This window comes from Phyllostomus discolor, chromosome 1 (assembly GCF_004126475.2).
Source record: "Phyllostomus discolor isolate MPI-MPIP mPhyDis1 chromosome 1, mPhyDis1.pri.v3, whole genome shotgun sequence".
NCBI lineage: Eukaryota > Metazoa > Chordata > Mammalia > Chiroptera > Phyllostomidae > Phyllostomus > Phyllostomus discolor.
In genome coordinates, this window is record NC_040903.2 from 212,138,164 (window position 1) to 212,157,834 (window position 19,671).

The following is a 19,671-nucleotide window of genomic DNA, read 5'->3' on the forward strand; positions in this document are numbered from 1 at the left end:
CCGCAGGAGGGGCCCAGAGCAGGGAGCTGAGCGACATGAGCTTCCATGACGAAGAGCCAGTCAGCCCAGAAGCAAAATGTCCAGGAAGGAGGGAGGGAGACCAGGAGGAGGAGGAGGAGGAGGGTCCTCCTTCACCGGAGTCCTCAGGGCCCCACGTACGCCACGTGGGTGGGAACGTGTCACACACACCCACGCGCCCACAGCCACCTTCGCCGCGCTCCCGCTCGGGCCGTGCCCATGTCCGTGCCTGTGGGCGCGGGCCCTCCGCCGGCCACATCGCCGCCACCTGCTGCTGCATCCCCAGTGAGGGCGGAGGGGCGCCTTCGTGCCTCCCCACATCCGGCCTCCGGGTCCCCCGGGACCGGGCTGAGGCCACGTCTTCCCCCGGCCCCCTCCCCAGCGCCGAGGAGGCAGAGGAGGGAGGAGCCCAGGCCGCAGCCGCCCGCGCTCCTCCCTCCGGAGCTCCCCTTCCTCTCGTCTCGCTGCCGCAGCCCCGCTCGTCGCTCGCGTCAGCGCGGGCTCCCCGGAGCGAGTCGCTAGGTAACGGGGCTGGCTCCGCAGACCCGGGGCTGGGGAAGCCCGCGCGCGGCGTCAGCAGCGGCGCCGGCTTGGGGCGGGCGCGGGGGGCGCACCAACCCTCCTCCCTCGCGGACTGCAGATCTTGGCTGGCGCTCGGCCCCCACCGTCGCTGCCCGGGTGCCCCTCCCTTGCAAGGACCCGGACGCCGCCAGCCCCCTCCTTCTTCCCCAGCGGTGCGCACTTCTCTGCGCGAGACTGGGTGGGCGCCCCACCGCCGCGATCGCCGTCGCGGCCGGTAAGCTGCGCTCTGGGGCCACGGCTGTGGCGGGGCGGGAGCGGGGGGCACTCGGTGCGCAGGGCAGCTCCCGCCACCGCGGCCGCGGGACCGGACATGTGCTAAAGTTTGTGGGGCTCCGCTCCCTCCTGGGCGCACAGCGCCGGGCACAGCGGCGCTGTGGGTGGGGCAGTGCGGTCCTGCTGGGTGCCTGGCGTCCCCGGACCCCGCGGGGCACAGCTCCGCGCGCTCTCACGATCTCTCTTTCTCTTTCCCTCCGCGCTACCTCCTGGAGGTCCTCCCTCCGAGCCCCCAAGCGGGGCATGAGGAGCCTCGGGGCGCCGCCTGGAGACCATCCGGTGTCGCTCACGGCTCGCCAGAGGCGGCCCGGGACATGAGCCGCGCGAACCGGGTCCTGCGCCCCGCGGCCAGCCCCAGCCGGCGACAGCCAGCGGGTCAGCGCTGCCCTGGAGAATGAGGCAGGAGCCGGCCGCAGCCTCTTCTTTCTCCTTCTCTTCGCCTTCCTCCGGCTCCGGCGCCCCGGGCCGGGGCCGGGCCGTGGCTCTGCTGCCTGCCCCGCGCGGCCCCCGCTCGCCTCCGGATGCGCTGCTCGGTAAGCCAGGCCCTCCGCCTCGGGAACGAAACCCTTTCCCCTGGTCCGGAGGCCGCCTCCGAGATCCCTGCCCCGCGCCCGCCCAGAGCCCGGAAGCCTGCGGAGCTTCTGATTGAGCCCCTCCGCTCCCCCCATTCCCCAGACCCTGTCTGGGGGCTGGACTGCCTGGGCGCCTTCTAGATCCAGTGCTTTTCCCTCTGCCATCCGGAGGCAGAGGCGGGCTCGGGCGCAGGCAGAAGTGTACCTGTCTGGTGTGGATGAGGATACACGCGTCCTGGGGTCAGATGCATTTGTGTGCGTGTGCTGGGGTGGGGTGGGGGCGACTCCGGCATAGTGACCACGTCAGGGGGGTGTCCAGGCCCTGCTGGGTGGTGTCCCCCTCAAAAACAACCCGAAGAAGTAGGTCTCCTTCTTCCGTGGCGGCTCAGGTTTGGAAACTGAGGCGCAGAGAGGCTGACCGAATGCCTCAATCAAGGTCACAAGGCCAGGAAGGGGGAGGCCAGGCTGGGAAGCCAGGGTGCTCTTCCCACTTCTCCATCCCCCGCTGTGTAGCAAACGCGCCTGTCCCATTTCTTTTACTGACTGCTTCCCTCTGGATTCATTGCGCGTGTGTGTGTGTGTGTGTGTTGTGTGCGTGTGAGAAAATACTTGTGCAATGAGTACCTGCTGAGGGGGAATACATTGCTGGCAACGTGCATCCTTTGTCCATCCCTCCCCCACGTGTCTGCTGAGCCCTACCTAAGGGGGACCCTAGGTGTACCTCCATCTCGATGGGAGGGCAGCTTGTTCCCCTGCGTGCTGTGTCTCCTGGGATCCTCTTTCTGCCCGGCCTCCTATAGGATGGAAAGGGCAGCGTTGGGCTCCCGCCGTGTGCTCCTCCCATGCTGTGTGTGCCCAGCACATGCTCAGCCTTAGCACCGTGTCCTAAACCTTTCCACGGGGTGCGGGCCAATCAAGGCTACCTGCCCCGGCTTGTGTAAGTCTGGGAGATAGATGGTTACCTAACAGGCGCGGGGACTGATCCCAGATGGCCACCAGGCAGGAGTCGACCCCGCTGGAGACTTCATCCTGGTTCACATCTGACAACCCTCCCCGTCAGCAGGACCTCACACAACCCAGAAAGAAAGGGGAGGCAGGCGTGTTGGTGGGAGCGGGAGCCTTCTGCTGGTCCCCAGTTCTGTCTGGTTGGCAGCTTTCGGCTGTTGGCTGAGTGCGTTCGGGTGGATCCTGAAGGGGGAAGCCACGCAGTGTCGTTGGGTCCTGGTCTGAGCGGCGCGGCGGTGGAGTCGCCGAGCGTCGGGCTGGGTTGTATGCGCAACTTGAGCAGTGCCCGTGCCGGTGAGGGCAAGTCCCTCAGCCGTAAGGGGCCTCTGTTCTCCTGTTCGTCGGAGCAGAGTTGGACCGGAGGAGCTCTCAGGGGCCTCCCGCAGAGTGGCCCTGCGGAGGGAGAAGCGTGGGTTACGGTGTGGTGCGAGCCGGGGTGTGTGAGCCGGTTGGACACCCACGTCTGAATGGATGACTCTGCACTGAATAGGGCGCTGATTTCCAGGACAGGAGGGTGTCGGGGGGAGGGAGCTGCGGGATTCAGATTCCACCCCAGGTTCTCTGGGGGTTGTTCACTGGGCTACAGCATGGTGGCTGCAAAATGCCCCAAGGTGCCAGCCCGATGGGGGTTAGGGACCAGGGCAGGCGTTTCATTTGTAGAGATGACATTGGCCCCCAAGAACCAACGAAATGCAACGCATCGGCTGCGAGTCCAGCCGGCTAGGGAGCTGCGGGCTCGTGAGCCTGCCTGGCCCTCCCAGAAAGAATCCATCCGAGTTGAACAGGGAAAGCCTCAGCCTACACAATGAGGGCCTGTCAATCATGTGCCTTTTAGCCCCTTCACACCACACCGTGCTGTTTGCTGGTCGTGCTAACGACAGGCGGAGCCTGCCAGAGCAGGGACAGAGGGACTGTGACCGGAAAGGTGGGCTGCAGGGTGTTTACACCCTGACTCAGTCTTTGCCTGTTGACAGCAGTTCAATTCATCACCTTGACCTGTGGGCCCTTAATGGGGCTGTCATAGGTCTTTTACAGATGTAGATGGATGAACTTTTTAAAGTGCTCCCGAGACCCAGGTGAAACGGACATATTTCACCTGGTCCCCGGAAACAGCTCTCAGCAGGCTTTGTGACTGCTGGAAGTCCACCCAGCCAGAGCAGGGCTTCGGTTTCTGACAAGCTCGTAGGGCCTGCGAGTGGCAAGTAATGCATCTTGTGGGGCCGTATTAATCTCCCGGCGTTGTGTGTGTCTCGGCTTCTGGTGACGAACTGGCGAGGTTTTGAATAAAAATGACTGCGGAGAAACAATCTTCATTAAGTTACTTTTGAGAAGGACAACGCAATTATGAAAGGATGGTTTTTGCGCCATTTATCATACCACGGATACCTGAGACAGGACTGCGCAGGAAAACACTCCCGTGCCCGATACTGGTTTATAATGTGTCCGTTCTGTTCCCTTTATTCTGCCCCCTGCCCGGGCACACAGGTGGGCAGTCAAGAATCAATCTTCCTCTTCCATGTTGCTTTGTCTCAAACCCACTTCTTTCCTGGAAGACCCCAAATGCTGAGCTCCTCCACACCCTACGTCGAATGGCCTCCTGTTAAAGAACATTTTAGGTGCCTTCGATTTCTCTGGAGAGGACAGGAAGGGGATATATCACAAATGAATGTCGAGATGTTACCGTGGTTGGCGTCCCATTTCTAACTTGGTGGTCTGGGTCGGAAACTCTTTTGATGGGAGCTGGTGTGCCCGGCACTGTGAGAACCCAGTTCAAGGGCGGGGACATTTGTGCAACGTTAAGGGTGTATGTATGCAGGTACTGAGAGGGGTGTCGAGGGAAATAGCATCCTCCAGAGGCCGGAAAACCAGGCATGCATTCCTGACTTGGTTGTTAATTGGCTTTGAGACCCAGGACAAGTTATTTCCATTCTGCAGGTCTCCGTTTACATACGTGCAATGCGTATGTGGGTTTATGAGTGTCACCGTGTCCACATGCATGTGCATAAATTGGTGCCCGGCAGTCCCCTCCCACCGTAAGCTCAAAGAGTCCTCGGAATTTGGATGCAGCTCATTATTAATAGCTCCAGAACGCTCTGCACTTTAAGGTTACATAACGTTTTCAATTAGACAGCCACACAAACGGTAAGGAACAGGTTACTATAAAAGACGCTCCTTATTACCCTAGGTGGAGACTCGGGAAGTGTGTGACTGGAGAACTTTTATCTCAAAGGCGATGGATCACGCCAGCGGCCCTGTCAGGGGAAGTCCCTTGCACAGCGGCGTCTCGGGCACCCGAGGGAGAGGGCTGGGAGGAGCGGCGACCCTCCAGGGTCCGGGTGGCGGGAGCCGCAGGAGCCATTACGCAATGTGGGTCAGCGGGCTGGGGGGAAGCCGATGTTCCCGCCGTGCAGTGCGAGGCCCCGGGCACTGGGAGTTGTTGCCCGGGCACTCTGTCTCGGGCTGTTCCTGGAAGGTAAGGGGGGGAGAGTGTGTAATTACTGTTTGCAGTTGTTTTGCAAATGGAAAGGACTGTAATTAGAAGCTTGAGCGAAGCTGACGCTGAAGAACGGTGGGAAGCGTGTGGCTCTGGCAGCGGCGTGTTTGCTGGGTTCCCCGTGCAGGCTGCCGGGAGCACTGAAGCAGGCTGCGAGGCTCCCTGGCGGAGCTGCAGTCCTTGTCAGATGCGGAGGGCGGAGAGGCAGCCGCGGGGGAAGGAGCCTCCAGTCCCTACACATTCTGTCCCCAGGACTCTGCCAAGAGCAGAGCACTAAGCCCCTGCTCTGCGTGAGGCACCCGGGCTCAGAGCGCGGACCTGTGTCGCTCAGGCACAGTTTCAAACGTGCTCTGCTGGGGCTGCACCCGCCCCAGGGCCCCGCGCGCCCACTGCCACCGCGACGTGCCCGGCGCCCAGGGTGTCCTTCGTCCCGGATTTCTGGAGGACACCGTGGCACCCAGGGAAACACGCAGACTTGACGCGGGTCACGAGCGGGGGTCATTTGGCTGTCGGCTTCTGAACTCAGTGGGGTCTTGGTTAAGACGCTGGATTTCTTTTAACTCTGTGTCAAGTGTACGCGATTAAGGACATGCAGAAAAGCCAACTGTCACCCCCAAGGGCTGGTGCTGGTGGTGCTTGGAGGGGAGCTGGAATCGCCCCTGTGGGCCCCGTGTCACTGCTGTGGGCAGTGATGGCCAGCTGGCACGTGGGTCGCTCTAGAACGCGTCGCCAGCCTGAACATCCCCCGAAGGGCCACGGCACCGAAGTTACATAACAGGAGCTTTTGGAACGAGCGTGACTCCTCCAGGATGTCGCACGGGTTAACTGTCCCCAGCACAACAGACTGGAGGAGGGGGTGGGAAGCACCTATTTAAGAACTTGAAGGTTCACCTACGGCTCCTAAGGATTTGGAGGACGTAGGAAATGCAGGTGTTGAAGAGAGTTTCAAGCCGCCGGATGGAGATGCCGTCCCATCGGGCGCGTCGTGGGCGCGGTGGCTGCGGACCTTTGCCGACAGGCCCGCACCCCTGGAACCCAGGACAGGCGGCTCCCAGGTCCCGTCTGCGGCACACACCTTACAGACAGGCCGGGGTGGGGGTGTCGCCCAAACCCCCATCCTTGTGTCCTGGCACTGACGCTCAAGCCTGTTCTCCTCGCCGGCAGTTTACAGTCCCTCCAGCCCTGACGCCAGCCTTGCCTGGGACACGGGAGTGATGCCCTGAGGAACACGACCCTCCTGCCGCACCCCCCCACCCCGCACCTGCCTTGGATTACGAAATTGCGTACCTGCCCAGAGCTTCAGGTTTTATGGCAGGTGATGAACGAGGAAAAGCAGACAGAATGAGTTGGAAAACTCAGTTGTGATTCATTTCTCATCTCTAAAAATACCACAAAGCATCCTGGCAGCCAGCTCAGTTGTTTTGATTCGGTGAATCAGAGGTACCTTTGCCTGTCCCCCGTGAAACCCACGGAGTCTGGATCTTTTGCCCCCAGTCTCGAGGAGCTAGGTGCCCATAGCTCTGGGCCAGATTTCTCGTGCAGGTGGCCACGGAGGGGCGGAAAACGTCCGGTAGCCACCCAGACCCCCAGGAGTTGGGGGGTGGAGGCCAGAGGGCAGTGAAATCGTGGCCTCGGATTTGTGATGTCTATGAACCATTATCTGGACACGGGAAGGAGAAATGACTTAACACGTTTCCCATATCAAGAATCACAGAACTTCAGGTGTTTCTGTGCTGTCTTCCTACGTGGTTTCTGACGCGTGTCCATGACAAGCGGACTCGGGGTTAAAAGCCTGCACCTTTGCAGGCCCTCCCAGTGGACTGAGGGTGGTGCGTCTTGGAATTCGCGGAGCTAAAGGCTTCCGAGGATGAGCCTCACTAAAGCCTGACTCACTGAAGGCCAGACGGCGGGGTGGAGGGGGTCGCTGGGCTTGTAGTCCGTTCAGGTTCGTAACAGTGTGGGGTGAGCTGTTGTGAGTGCCCCATTTAACACCCCAGAAGCAGAAGAGCAAATGGGGTGCCCCATGCCTCTCATTCCCCCGCCATTGCAGGTTTTCAGCCTCCATGTGTTTGCATGGTCCGAGGTCCCGAACAACACGCCACGCCATTCTACCGCAGGCAGACCGTTCAGATCCATCCTGGCCGTGAACGTGGCTGCCCCTAGAGATTCTTGGCCCTCTGATACAGAAAGCGGATGATCACAACAACCATCTTTTAATGCACAATATCAGCCGGTCTTATATTTTTACATAAAGTGAAGTCTCAAGAGCATCGTGTAACAGAGATTTATGACTGCAGGCCGTTCCTGTTGACTTGCCGAGAGGGGTGTACTGAATACCTCCATAAACGTAATACCTCCATAAATGTCAGGCCAGCTTTGCGGTCCTCAGACCCAGAGCTGGACCTGGAGGCCCGCATCTTGGGTTCTCCGTACGGAACGCAGGGGTGGAGAAGATGCACTTGTCTTCTTTTTTTTTTAAGATTTTATTTATTTCTTTTTAGAGAGGGAGGAAGGGAGAAAGAAACAGAGAGAAACATCAATGTGCGGTTGCTGGGGGTCGTGGCCTGCAACCCGGGCATGTGCCCTGACTGGGAATCGAACCTGCAATGCTTTGGGTTCCCAGCCCGCGCTCAATCCTCTGAGCTATGCCAGCCAGGTGCACTTGTCTTCTAAAGGGAACATGGTGACCTGCCTCAGCCGCTCTCCTGACAAGGCCCGTGTTGCCTTGGTCCGAAAGTTCCCTGTAGATGCTGATGCTGCTTCTACGCCAGGGCTGGGTGTCCTCAGCCCTCCTTCTGCAGGGCATCCCCGTGGCATTCGAGAGCTGCTCTGCCTACCTGTGCAGGTGAGGAGCCCACTCCTCCATCAGGGGTGCGCCTCCCTCCGGTCCTGCCTGATCACGGGATCCAGTCCCATCATCCTTCCGTCAACAGGGGGTGGCTGGCAGCAATGTGACAAGAACCTGTGGGCCGCCGGTTCTGTTGTGGGCACTGCTGGGCGCTGGGGCCACGGTGGTGGACAAAGGATATTGGGGGGGGACCTGGAATTTACCCACACATATTGTGTATCGATTCTGACACGTTTCAACTCAGTCACCTTCCAAACACCGTCCGTGCGAGGCAACACACCCATCGAGACTTTTTTCTGCTGCTCAGAACAGTTTTTGAACTCGTTAATTTTGATGCCTTTTAGTGCTTCTGGCACTTCTGTTTTGCCTCTTCCACTTTGGCAAGGTATTTCCCTCATGAGGACTTTTTCATCCGGGGAAACAAAAATAAGTCCCTCGGGGCGAGCTCGGGTGAATGCGCAGGGTGGGGGGTGGGGAGGGAGGGTCATGGCGGTCTTGGTCAGAAACTGCTGAACGCTCAGTGCCGTGTGCGCAGGTGCGCTCGTAAATCACCCATCGTGAAACGGGCAAACGTGTTGAAAGAGTCTTCGAACGACGCCCTGAAGCCGAATACAGCCTCTCACAACAACACCAGCTGGCGTGCTGATGCAGATGGATTCCCAGAACACTCACCCGGCCAGGGAGGCTCGCACTACCAGGGGCATGCCCCCCCCCAAAGATAATTCTGGGTTCTTGCTCCCCCACTCCTGTAGCTACAGTGTGTCCATGCACGGCTGCTGTTCCCGTAGACCTGGGACGTCGCCCCCTGCCCTTTAGGGGCCCCTTAAAAAGCTGGAGGACGTGACTGTTGCGGTGGAACAAGGAGGCTGGTGCGGGGCTGGGAGTCAGGGCCCCGTCTGTCACTGTGCCTTCTCTCTCCTGTCGCCTGGGTGCCTGAGGACACGCCGCCGCCCCAGCCTGGCCCTCACTGGTTTCCCTGGCTGTCAAGGGCGAGGACTGGGCCACTGCTGTGTTTTTTCCAAGGGCACCCTGAGGACTGCTCCTGCGAAAGCGCCCAGGGAGCGGCTTTCTGGAATACACGTGGCTGGGCCCTGCCGCAGACCCCCTGAATCAGAGCCTCTGGGGGTGGGGGCCCAGAATCTGCATGTCTAACGTCCCCCCAGGCCACTCTCATCTCGGAAGTCTGAGAACCACCGATTCTCACAGGCGGCTAAGAATGCCGCTTCCTGCTCCGGAATACGCAGAAGGCCGCCCCTTCCCATGCTGGCCATCTGCACCTCTGCCCAGAGCCAGGCCAGCTGCGCCTCCCCGCACTGTCTCTGCCTCCCCTCTGCCCCCTACAGCCTGCTTTCCGGGGGCCCCCGAGAGGGGACATTCCAAAAGATCATGACGCCCCCTCTGCTCAGAGCTCACCAGAGCTCCCTGAGCCCCCGAGAGCAACGGCCAAGGACTTTCTCAGGAGGTCCCTGGGGCCCTGCACAATCTCGCTTGGGTCTGACCACCGTTTCACCACCTGCCCCTCGCTTGTCCCCTTATAGCCACGTTGGCCCCTGTGCCGTTCCTGTAACCCATACCGCGGCCAGGATCCTGGGGCCTGGGGACTGCCCAGGCGGGGTGCTCAGAGGGGGGGGCAGCCCCAAGGAGCTGCCGTTTTCTGCCCCCCCCGCCCTTGGCTCACCCACGCAGGCAGAAGCAGACGATGCTCTGAAACTCATGGAAACAGATCTCGGCTTCCGGGCCCTGCACCGCGCAGTACGAGTCGTTTCGGGAGTAGCCTTTGAACTCTGGGTGACTCATCCCTGGACTGGGTTGTCAACGTGGGTCTGGAAATCTCTTTCAGAGGAAGTTTCTAGAAGTAGACTGAACTGCCCCGCACCCCGCCCCATGCCTTGGGCTGCACAGTTTCTCAGCCGCTGCTCATCCCAGCGGCCCTGCCATCGCCCTTTCCGCTTCCTCCACAAATGTCTGCAGAGCACCAGGCACACCCAGGCAGCGTTCCGGGCCCCTCGATACACGGGCCTGCTTGGTGTCAAGTCCGACTCCCGCTCTCGCTCTCATGCAGATGGAACGTGGGGCCTGGACCGTGGTTTTCCGTCCTTCACCGTCTCCCACCGACAATGGGGAGCCCTGGCCCGTGTATCCTGCGGCCTGGGTTGAGCACGCTGCCCTCAGAACCGTGGGTCTCACGGTGAGTCGGAGGGGGGAGAGGGACCGTCTCGTGAGACTCACCCCTGAGACCAGCCGAGTGCACCGCTGCTGGAGATATGTATGGAAGGCAGGAGGAGTCTGGCAGACAGGGTATGGGGGTAACACATCGCGCTACTTTGAGGCCGGCCTGCCCCGCAACCCGTCGGCAGGAGGAAAGCCTTGAGAACTTCACACACACCCTTCTGGCCCTGCCCACCGGCGATGCTTCTGCTGGAACCTGACGGAAGGAACGTGTTCCCTCTTGGCATCGGCCTTCCTGCAGATTCCCACGGTGGACACCGTGACCCAGCCTCAGTGGAGAGGCAGGCGGAGTGGTGTGGAGGGCGAGGGCCAGCAAGATGTTCCCCACTGTCTTGGGCGGGCCCCGGCAGGCAGAGGGATGTGTTATGTAACTACCTGTGGCTAATTAGAGTGGCGGATGTGCCCGGAGGAGGCAGAGGAGGGAAGGGTGGGTTTGGGTGGGGGAGGTTGCAGGCATCTGGCGGGAGCCCTGAGAGATGAGTAAGGGATTCGTCAGGCGAGGAAGAGCGCGAGCAAGAGTGTGGAGGCTGGACCACTGGGGAGAGGGGAGCAGGTGGCCTGGCCACCGTGGCCTCCAGCTGTGGAGATGCAGGGGCATCTGCCCTGCGGCCATAGGAGCGGGCCTCGAATGCCCGGTTAGGGAGTGTTTTGAGTCTTCCAGCAGATGGGGAGCCGCGGGCGGGGTTTGAGGGAGGCTGTGGGTTCTAAAAGAAGGCCCTGTAGCCCGGCACCCTGTGACCTCTGCACTAGAGTGAAGACCCATCAAATGCCCAGGAAGACTCGCAGGGCAGGCGTGAGCTCCATGGTCTGGGAGTGGCCTGCCGGCCCGGTTCCTCCGACCTCCCAGCTCTGCTTGCCTGTACCCACCAAGTGATCCTGCAGGCGCTGCCACCCAGGCCCCAGCTGCCCTGAGCCCGCCCTGAGCCCGCCGGGCTGGGAGGGAAAGCGAGGTAGCCGCTGGCTCTGGCACTTGTTGCCGGGCCGTCGTGGACTCTGGCCAATGGGAAATGGAGCGGGCAGTGTCCCAGCCTGATTCACCGAGCCGTGGGTCTCCCTGCGCCTCTGCAGATGCATTTGGGCTGCTCCTGGCCTAAAAACGATGCTCTCAGACCTACATCCACAGCCGAGAAAATCCAGGGCGCGAATCTGCCGGCGGCATCCCTGAGTCTCCCCCAGCGGCTGGCTTCAGGGGCGGGGAGAGGGGGTCCGTGTCGGGGGTGGGGGCCAATGTGCGTGTGCCTCTCTGGGACCAACCACTCGCTTTGAAATCAACGTGCTCCTCGGGGTGGGTGACTTCTGCAGAGCCAGCAGGGTGCGTGGGACATGGGGAAGAGCGTCCCAGGGGTTCCTAGTGGTGATGCCACCTCTGTCCTCGACTGCCAGGCTGCCTGCCAAACCGTGCCACGGGCGAAGCAGCCTGGGAGGTGTGAGGAGCTGCTGCCTGTGGGAGAGTTCACCGCCCCAGTATGTGGGCCAGAGAGGAACGCGGCTCCGGTCCCTCCCGGTCCCGTTATAGGTCAGCAAACGCAGGCCCAGCGAGGCCCAGCGACCGGCCCAAGGTCACGCGGTGGGCAAGCAGCTGAGCGGGGACATCAAATCATTCTGGAGCCGGTCGTGACCTCTGAGGCGGGCCAGTGCCATGTTGGCAGGAGTCCATGTGGAAGTGGACAGTGTGTACTCACGCCACCGAGCAGGCACGGAGGAGGATGCGGCTTTCTCCTTGCCCCGCTGCCTTTCCTCTCGGAAGCCAGCCCCAGAGCCAGGGTCCTGGGACACCAGAGTCGGAGGGGGCTGGACCTGGCCCCCTGGCGTGAGCTCTCTGGCCTTTTGTCATTTCTTTGATTGTTGAAGCTGATGCGGCTGTTTAATGCGGGGAGAGAGCAGTACCAGAGCAACTTAGAAGAGTTCTCCAGATCTAGACATGGGGATAAATGAGGCTGGGGTCTCTGTTTGGAGCCGGGGTGTTGTGAGAAGTCCCAGCAGCTGTCCCAGGAAAGCCCGCCGCCCTGGCTCTTAATGCTCCTTGTTTGTCCCCGGGGTTCAGCCCAAACTGCCCTGTCGTGTCAGTGTATGTGTCTCTGTCTTCTCTCAATTTCCCGGTCCCTGGGTCTCAGCACCATGGACAGCACTGGCCATGCTCTGGCACCCTGGGCCTGGGCAATGTGGTGGGTGACCTGGCCGGGCTTCTAGGGAGACCTGGCTGTCTGGCTGCATTTTTGCCTTTGTAAGTGGGTTCTCCCAGCTGCGGGAGAAGCTGTTGGCAGTCCTGCTGGCTGACTTCAAACAGCAGAATTTCCGAGGCTTTGTTAGGCAGATATGTAAGCATGGTTCCCAATCATAAAGTGCATCCGACAGCCCCGTGCAACGTGTAAGAATTGTTTGCAAACTTCCCGAGGCAAACATCTCCCCAGCGTGGCAGACGTCTGTATTTGATGAGTAATCTTGGGAGGCTCACATGTGATCGCAGTTTGGGCCGGAGGTGATCAACCCGCTGGCAAATTTCACAGGTCCCCCACCTCCTCGGCCCTTATTGTAATGAGCGAGGAGAGCAGAGTGTGACCAGGACCTGCATGGGGTGCGATGCTGGAGGTTTGGGCGATGTGGGGCGCCCGCAGCGGTCATTGTGAAGACATTTGGTGTGTCCGACCTTGTTCCTCTCGCTCTGCTGCTCGGGGACCTCGCACGTCCCGGACTGGAGACTCCAGGTGACTTTGGTGGCTGTCCCAGCTGCGTCCAGGGGGCGCGCGTGTTTCATTTGAAGCTGTTCTCAGGGTCACACCATGGAGCACCTAACTCACTGTGTGGTTCTTGGACGATTTGCTTTTGTGCGCAAAGGCCGTGATAATAATAATTAACACAACCGTGGCTTTCATGTACTTGGGGCTCCCTGCGGGTGGAGGCCCTGAGCCACAGCAGCACTTGCCATGGACCAGTTTGTTTAATCCAAGCAACAGCTTGATAAAGCAGGCACTGTTATTATTCCCATTTTACAGAGGAGGAAACTAAGGCACAGAGAGTGTTTATTGCTGCATGTAAAACACCTCCAAATGGTGACTTCAAATGCCAGTCATCCTTGATTTTGCTCCCAAGTCCAGGGGCTGCCTGGGCACAGCTGGGTGGTCCTTGCTAGAGGCCTTCTGTGAGGTGGCAGTGACTGTGGCTGGAATCATCTGGAAGGATTTCTCACATGCCCAGCACCTGGTTGGAAGCCTGCAGCCAGGGGAGGCTGGCACCACTGGGGCTCCTTGGGTCTCTCCCTGTGTGGTCCCTCCCCCAGGGGGCCAGGCCAGCAGACGCCCCACACCGTGGCTCAGGGCTCCTGTGTCTGTGTCCCAAGCAAGAGTGATCAGGGGAGCACGTGTGTGTCTGTATTTCCTTTTGTGAACGAGACTCAGAAATCGAGAGGGGTCACTTCTAGTGCATTCTGTTCCATAGAAGCCAGTCATTGAGGGAGCCAGTGTGGGTGGAAGGAGCATCGAAGGATTTAGGGCGAGTTCCAAGCCACTGCGGAGAGTTCGGATGACGGCACCAGAGAGATGTGAGCAGGCAGTGGAGCGGGACGTGGCTCCGGTGGTCAGGCCCTGAGCGCATCCTGTCCCCTTCTGACATGTTTAGACGCTGACCACCCTGCGCTACGGAAACCTGAGTTCCGTAAACACCTGTACCCGCTGTGCCCACCTTTCAGCCGTCCTCCCCGAGAAGCAAGCAAAGCGAGTGAGAGCTGCACCCAGCTCAGAGCACTTGGATGCAGACCTCGGTGGAGCCGCCGCTCCCCCCCCGTGTCCCCTCCTACCCCCTCGCTTCCCTTCCCTTCACCAGGGCCTCAGTCTTGCTGTCTGGGGCTCTGGGCACTGGGCCTCTATGGACCATTTCCTCCGTTTAAAAAGTGTGTCAAAAATTCTCTTCTGCCCTAGCTGGTGTGGCTCAGCTGGTTGGAACATCATCCTGTGAAACAAAAGGTTGTAGGTTCAATTCCCAGTCAGGGCACACATCTTGGTCGCAGGCTCGGTCCCCAGTCTAGGTGCTTATGAGAGGCAGCCGATTGACGTTTCTCTCTCACATCGATGTTTCTCTCCCTCTCTCTCTCTCTCTCTCTCTTGCCCTCTCTCTAAAATCAATAAGCATGTCCTCAGGTGAGGATTAAAAAAAAATTCTCTTCTAAGTAAAAGTGAGTTTATTCCCTGTTCTGATTATAACAGAAATGGAAACATCTCCGTGGGCCCTGGGCGCTGTGCCTGCGGCCCCCGATGGAGACATCAGGCCCGGCTTCACCTCTCCTCCCACAGTCCCTCCCTCCCCTCCCCCACCTCCCCTCCCCCCGCCCACACAGCTTCACGCTTCCTTCCAGCCCTGGCCCTGCAGGCTGCCCTGCTCTCCTGGACCGAACCCAGGTCTTGTCTCCATCCCCTGGGCTTGTAGGGACCCTGGAACAGCATCCCTGGGGCCTCTGGGCCTTCGAGGGCAAGGCCTGTCTTGGGGAAGGGACTTCAGCCGAGACTTCCTCCAGGGCAGTCACCCCGTCTGGCTCCTGGCTCGTCTCGCAACACGGAGCCCGGCAGGCCCTCACTTCCCCCTCCCTGCACGCTGCAGACAGGGGGCTGCTCAGAGAGCCGCTGCTCTGGAGCTGCTGCCTGCGGTGTGCACCTTGACCGGCACCGGGGTGGCGTGAACCAGACACCCCCCTCCTGGCCGGCGTCCAATTGTCCCCTTGTCCGTCTAGAAACTATTCATGGAGCCCCTGCTCTGTGCCAGCCAGACCCGCCCGGTCTCTGTGCTCGCGGGGCTTAGAGGGGCGCAGGGACAGAAAGAGTGGGGCCATGAACCAGCAGCGGGAGGGGTTGGGCGTGGAACCAGCATTCCACGAAAACCGAGGCAAAGGCCGTCTGGCTTCAGGAAGGAGAAGCGGTCACTAAGAATGACCAGCGACCAGGGTGGCTCCCTCCCCCTCCCGAGCCCTGGTCTCACCTTGTGGTGCACCCCCCCCGCCAATCTCTCAACGCCGGCCCTTTCTTCCCGCCCCTCGGAGCACACAGCCCAGTGTTGGGCACGGCAGAACGGCACCCTCAGCCCCACATCTGCGTGAACCCACAGCTCACACCGTCTCCTCGGGGACCTAGGTTCCCGGGGGCCCAGCTGAGCGGCCCGGCCTGGGTGGGGGGCCGTGCCGGGCTGTGGCTGGGCAGGTGGGGGCCCGTGGAAGTGGCTCTCATCGGCTGTGATCGGGACAGTCCCCAGGAAGGGCATGCGGGGCTGGGAGAAAAAACTAGCACCTTCCCTGCGCCCCGCCCGCAAAGGGTCTCAGGGTTCAGGGCTGCGCCGCCAGTCTCCTGACGCACACACGTAGGCGGGGAAGCTCGCTCGCTCCAGGGGTTGGCCTGAGAGCGCCCCATTTTCATCTTCCCCCTGTTACCGCCATCTTACAGCAAATGATAAGAAAACTAGGAAGACCCAAATATCAGGATTTCCAAAAGTAAATTGTTTTTAAGTAGCTCGTTTAATTAGGTTTAATTAATGAACCAGTCCACACGCATTGTTCTTGGGTTTTTCATTTTGCCGAAGACACCTAAGAGCTTGGTCTGAGGGCCCGCCCCGGGGACCGGGGTGTTGCAGAGCCGGCAGGCCCCTTAACGGCAGTCACAACCTCCAGCAGCAGGGAGAGCTGAGCCCTGAGCCAGCACCGGGCCGAGAGCCTGGTGGACACTGTTTAATCCCCAGACCCCTAGAGGCCACTCTTACAGCCCCACCTCATGCATTGGAGACGATTCATGCGCCGGGTCCGAGGTGGCACAGAGGGCGAGTGGAAGGAGTGGGATTCACTCCGGCTTGTTGACCCCTGGAAAGGGGTCCTTCCTGGGGAGGGGGTGGGTGGGTCCCATCTCTGGCAGAGGCGAGCCTGTCACACGGGTGTGCCGAAGGCTCAGTGAACAAGCCGTTCAGCCCGGGAGGGAGGGGCTCAGGGAGTTTCCCCGACAGGGGTTGCCTGAGGCCTGAAGCCCAGGAAGGAGGCATTGGCCGGACGAGGGACGGAGGCACTGCAGGCTCGGGGGGGCACACCCCGTGGCCTGGACAGAGGTCTGGGAGCGTGTGGGGAGCCAGGCAAGGCCGCAGCGCAGGGAAGCACCGTGGCCCAGTCTGTGATTTGGAAAGACAGCCCTACTTGACCATGTGAGGGTGGGGCCAGCATTCGCACGCCGGAAATCCGCGCTGGCAAACCCATGCAAACAGGGCAAATGGTCGGCAGCTGCGCTCACCCTGACTGATTTCTGAAAACATTCTGGGTGGCCAGCTGCTGGCTACACCTCGGCCCCACCCACCTTCCCCCGCCCCCTCCACGGCTGTGAGGGTGGCCCCGACTTTGGGTGCTGATTCTGTTCTTGGGGGGAACCACTGGCTTTTAAAAGGACCCCTCACCCTCAGAGACTAGCTCGTGCGTGGAGCTGTGTTTGTAAAGTCCCTTTGGGGGGCACAGAGCGGCAGCCCTGTGGGGAGGGTGCAAGGAGTCACGTGGCTGAAATAACGGGTGAAGAAGAGGCCCGGGCTACCTAGGGGCTGCACCCAGGGTCCCATGGTGGGACAGGAGTGTGCACCAGGGTCTCCACTGCCAAATTCTAACCCCAGCGATTTCATGCCAAGGTCATAGCCCTGCTATACACACCCATGCAGGGGGGTTGGGGGGTAGTTCTGGTCTCGGCCCTGTTGTCCTGTGGCCTGGCTTAGTCCCACGAGGCCACCATAACAGTATCACTGTTATAACAGTATCAGCTGGTGGCTTAAAACAACAGAAACACATTCGGAGGCCACAAGTCCAAAATCAAGGTCAGCAGGGCCCTGCTCCTTCTGAAGGTTCTAGGGTAGGGTCTTTCCTGTCCTCTTCCTGGTTCCTGGTGTCCCTCGGCTTGTGGCTGCCTTTGTCACCACATGGCCTTCTCCCTGTGTGCCTCCCCCGTGTCTCTGTCTCCACGTGTCCCTCCCCTTTCTCTTATAAGGACATCAGTCATTGGGTTTAGGGCCCACCATAATCCCGTGTGACTCCTCTTCACTGATGACATCTATAAAGACACAAAGAAAGTCACGGGTCCCAGATCTGGGACAGGAACATGCCCTTTGGGGGGACACAACTCAGCCCATTACACCACCGGGAGGAGGGGCGGCTCCCTCGTGGGCCACACCCTCAGTCAGAAGGTTCTGCAAGTCACCTGTCCCTTGCACGTGCCGCCAGTGGCCCCCTCCCCCCCGGGTCCTCCAGCCCCTCTGCCAGGACGGGCGTGGAGTTAGCTGCTGCAGCCCGGAGCTCGTGGGGACAGGCTGTGCTGCTGTGGCATCTGTTTGGGACGCTGCCAACGCCTGGATGCGGCGAGTGGGTGGCAACTTGGGCACACTGCGTGTTCTGGGGAGCAGGCTGCCCCTGGCTGGCGGTGACATCCCTTCTCTGGGCTCCAGGCAGCACCTGGCATTTTGCTCGCTCAGGGTATCATTCCGACTTCTGGGCCATCGAGGGGCAGCTGTGGTGAGGGAGGTGGCGCAGAGCTTAGACATTCAAGCTCGTCTGGTTCTTTCACCGACATCCCCGGGGCAGGGGACATCCGGCCACCTCTGTCTTCCCCCCAGCACTGTGTCAGGTGCATGGGAGCTGCCATGTGTTTGCAGATGCGGTCACCATGTGGCGGGTGCTTGGTGACTCTGAGACACTCCTGGGCGAGGCTCCTCACCTCCTAAGCATCCTGCAGGCTGCTGGGGGAGTCGATGAGGTCATGTGTGTTCATTAAAACTGTGCACTCGAGAGACGCCAGCTCTGCTTATCATCTGGGAGATGGTTCGGAAGGAGGTGGCTGGACTTGATTCCAGAACACAGCATAGTGACAGGTGGCGCCTCGCTGCCGCGTGCAGGGCTGGGTGGTTATGCGGCCACAGTGGGAGCAGCTCGTGGCAAAGGGCGGCGGGCTTGGACCAGGAAGGTGTCCCCCCATAAAAACTGTGCCCTGGAAGTGAAAGCAGGAAGAAGAGCTCTGTTCTAGATCTGTCCAGACTGCAGGACGGTGGCCCACGGGGTGGGACCAAAGAGGGGAACGGGGACCCTCTAGAGAGTTCTGTTAGGAGCCTTCTGCCCAGAGGGGACAGGAGGAGGGGCCGGAGGCAGCCAGGGAGCCAGCCTGTCCCCTTGTAACAAAGAGGGCAGCCTGGAAAGGATCGGAATTCAGGGTCTTGGGAGTCGAGGGCAAACTGGGTGACCGTGGGGGCCAGCGCACCTGAAAATATTGGCTGTCTGGCCCTTTAAGAAAAGTTTCCTGCAAAGAAAAATTCAAGGTGGCCTAGGGCCAGCCAGGAAGGGGCCATCCTCGGCTAACTCCTTACAGTTCCGAGGGTTCGATCCATCTGCACCCCCTGTGTGTGGCCCTGATTCCCAAAGCTGCTTGAGTGTTCCCCAGGGAGAGGGGCTGCTTCTAGAAGACCACGGGTTCCTTTCAGCAGCCAGCGGGGTGCCAGGAGGCAAAGTAGGCAGACCAGTTAAGACAGCAAGACAGGACCCGCTGCCCGAGGCCGTGCTGCCACTGGAGCCCTCAGCCCCGGCTGCCTGGGAGAATATTCTCCCCGGGCACCTAGAAAAAAATGCCAGAGCCGGGGGCCCCTCGCTTTGTGCTGTGACGCAGCCAGTCTGAGGTGGGGCCGGGTGCCCGCACTTTGTAATAAAGCTTCCCGCTGGAACTGCACCCTGAGAGGGGAGGCACCCCGGGGCTGCACTGGGGCTCCCCTCTGGGGCCCGGGCCCTGCCTGGCAGCCCAGGGGTTGTCACTGGTAAGTGGCCCGAGGCGCAGCCCTGCAGATGTGACGGGTGTGGTGGATCTGCCCCCGCGCCTGGCACACAGACACCCTTGCGACTCTCGGTTCAGGTGGAAAGCCAATTTGCCACGTCTGGGTGGACAGCCTTCTTAGCTCAGGGAAAGGGCAGCTTTCGGGGAGAGGGAGGAGTGGCTGGCAGCCGGGCTGGAGGTCCCGAGCTGGGTTAGTGGCTGCGATTGCTGGTTTAAAGGGCCAGCGCGACGTGGAGAGTGTTAGAGGGGAAAAGCTAACCTCCTTGCACGAAATCTCCTTTTGGTGAAACAAAAGCCGTTTGGCCGGATGTCCTCTCCTTGGGGACGAGGCAGGGCCACTCCTGCGAATGAGCTCTCACTGGACACGCGAGCTCCCAGCCACGTCTGTGCCGGGGCTTGGGGACCCCTAAAGGAGTCAGACAGAGGAGACAAAGTCACGCGTGGTTGGAGCCCAGCGTGTGCTGACCCGGGCGGCAGGAGGACTGCCAGCGAGGGAGAGAGTCTCCAGCGTCATGCGGGAGTGTCAGAGCTCGATGGGGGCGGGACAGGGTTTTCGGGGCTGCCAGCCATAGCCATGCGCTCGGAGACTTATTCTTCTTGGCATAAACCTGCGATACTCAACCTTTTACACCTCATGGCATGCAGAAACTAATTACCAAAATTCCACAGCACACCAAAAAATACAGTTTTTGCCGACGTGACCAAAAAAAGGTAGAATTTTGATTTGTTCAGGTCAAATGGCTATTGTTGTGTTGGCTGTTGTCATTTTTTTATGGGACAGCCTAAGGGCAAAGAGGTCAGTGCCCCTGACTGCAGGTCAGGTAGCACATGTTTTAAAAA

At 60.4% G+C, this 19,671-nt stretch overlaps 1 long non-coding RNA gene across 1 annotated transcript in view; it reads left to right on the top strand.

Moving 5' to 3' along the window:
* The first annotated feature begins 239 nt into the window (after nt 1-239).
* Nucleotides 240-19,671, top strand: part of LOC118497850 — a 42,412-nt gene continuing 22,980 nt past the window's right edge. The window contains exons 1-2 of the long non-coding RNA XR_004900359.1: nt 240-814; nt 1,089-1,406. This is a non-coding gene — a long non-coding RNA (uncharacterized LOC118497850). The remainder of the gene's footprint in view (nt 815-1,088; nt 1,407-19,671) is intronic.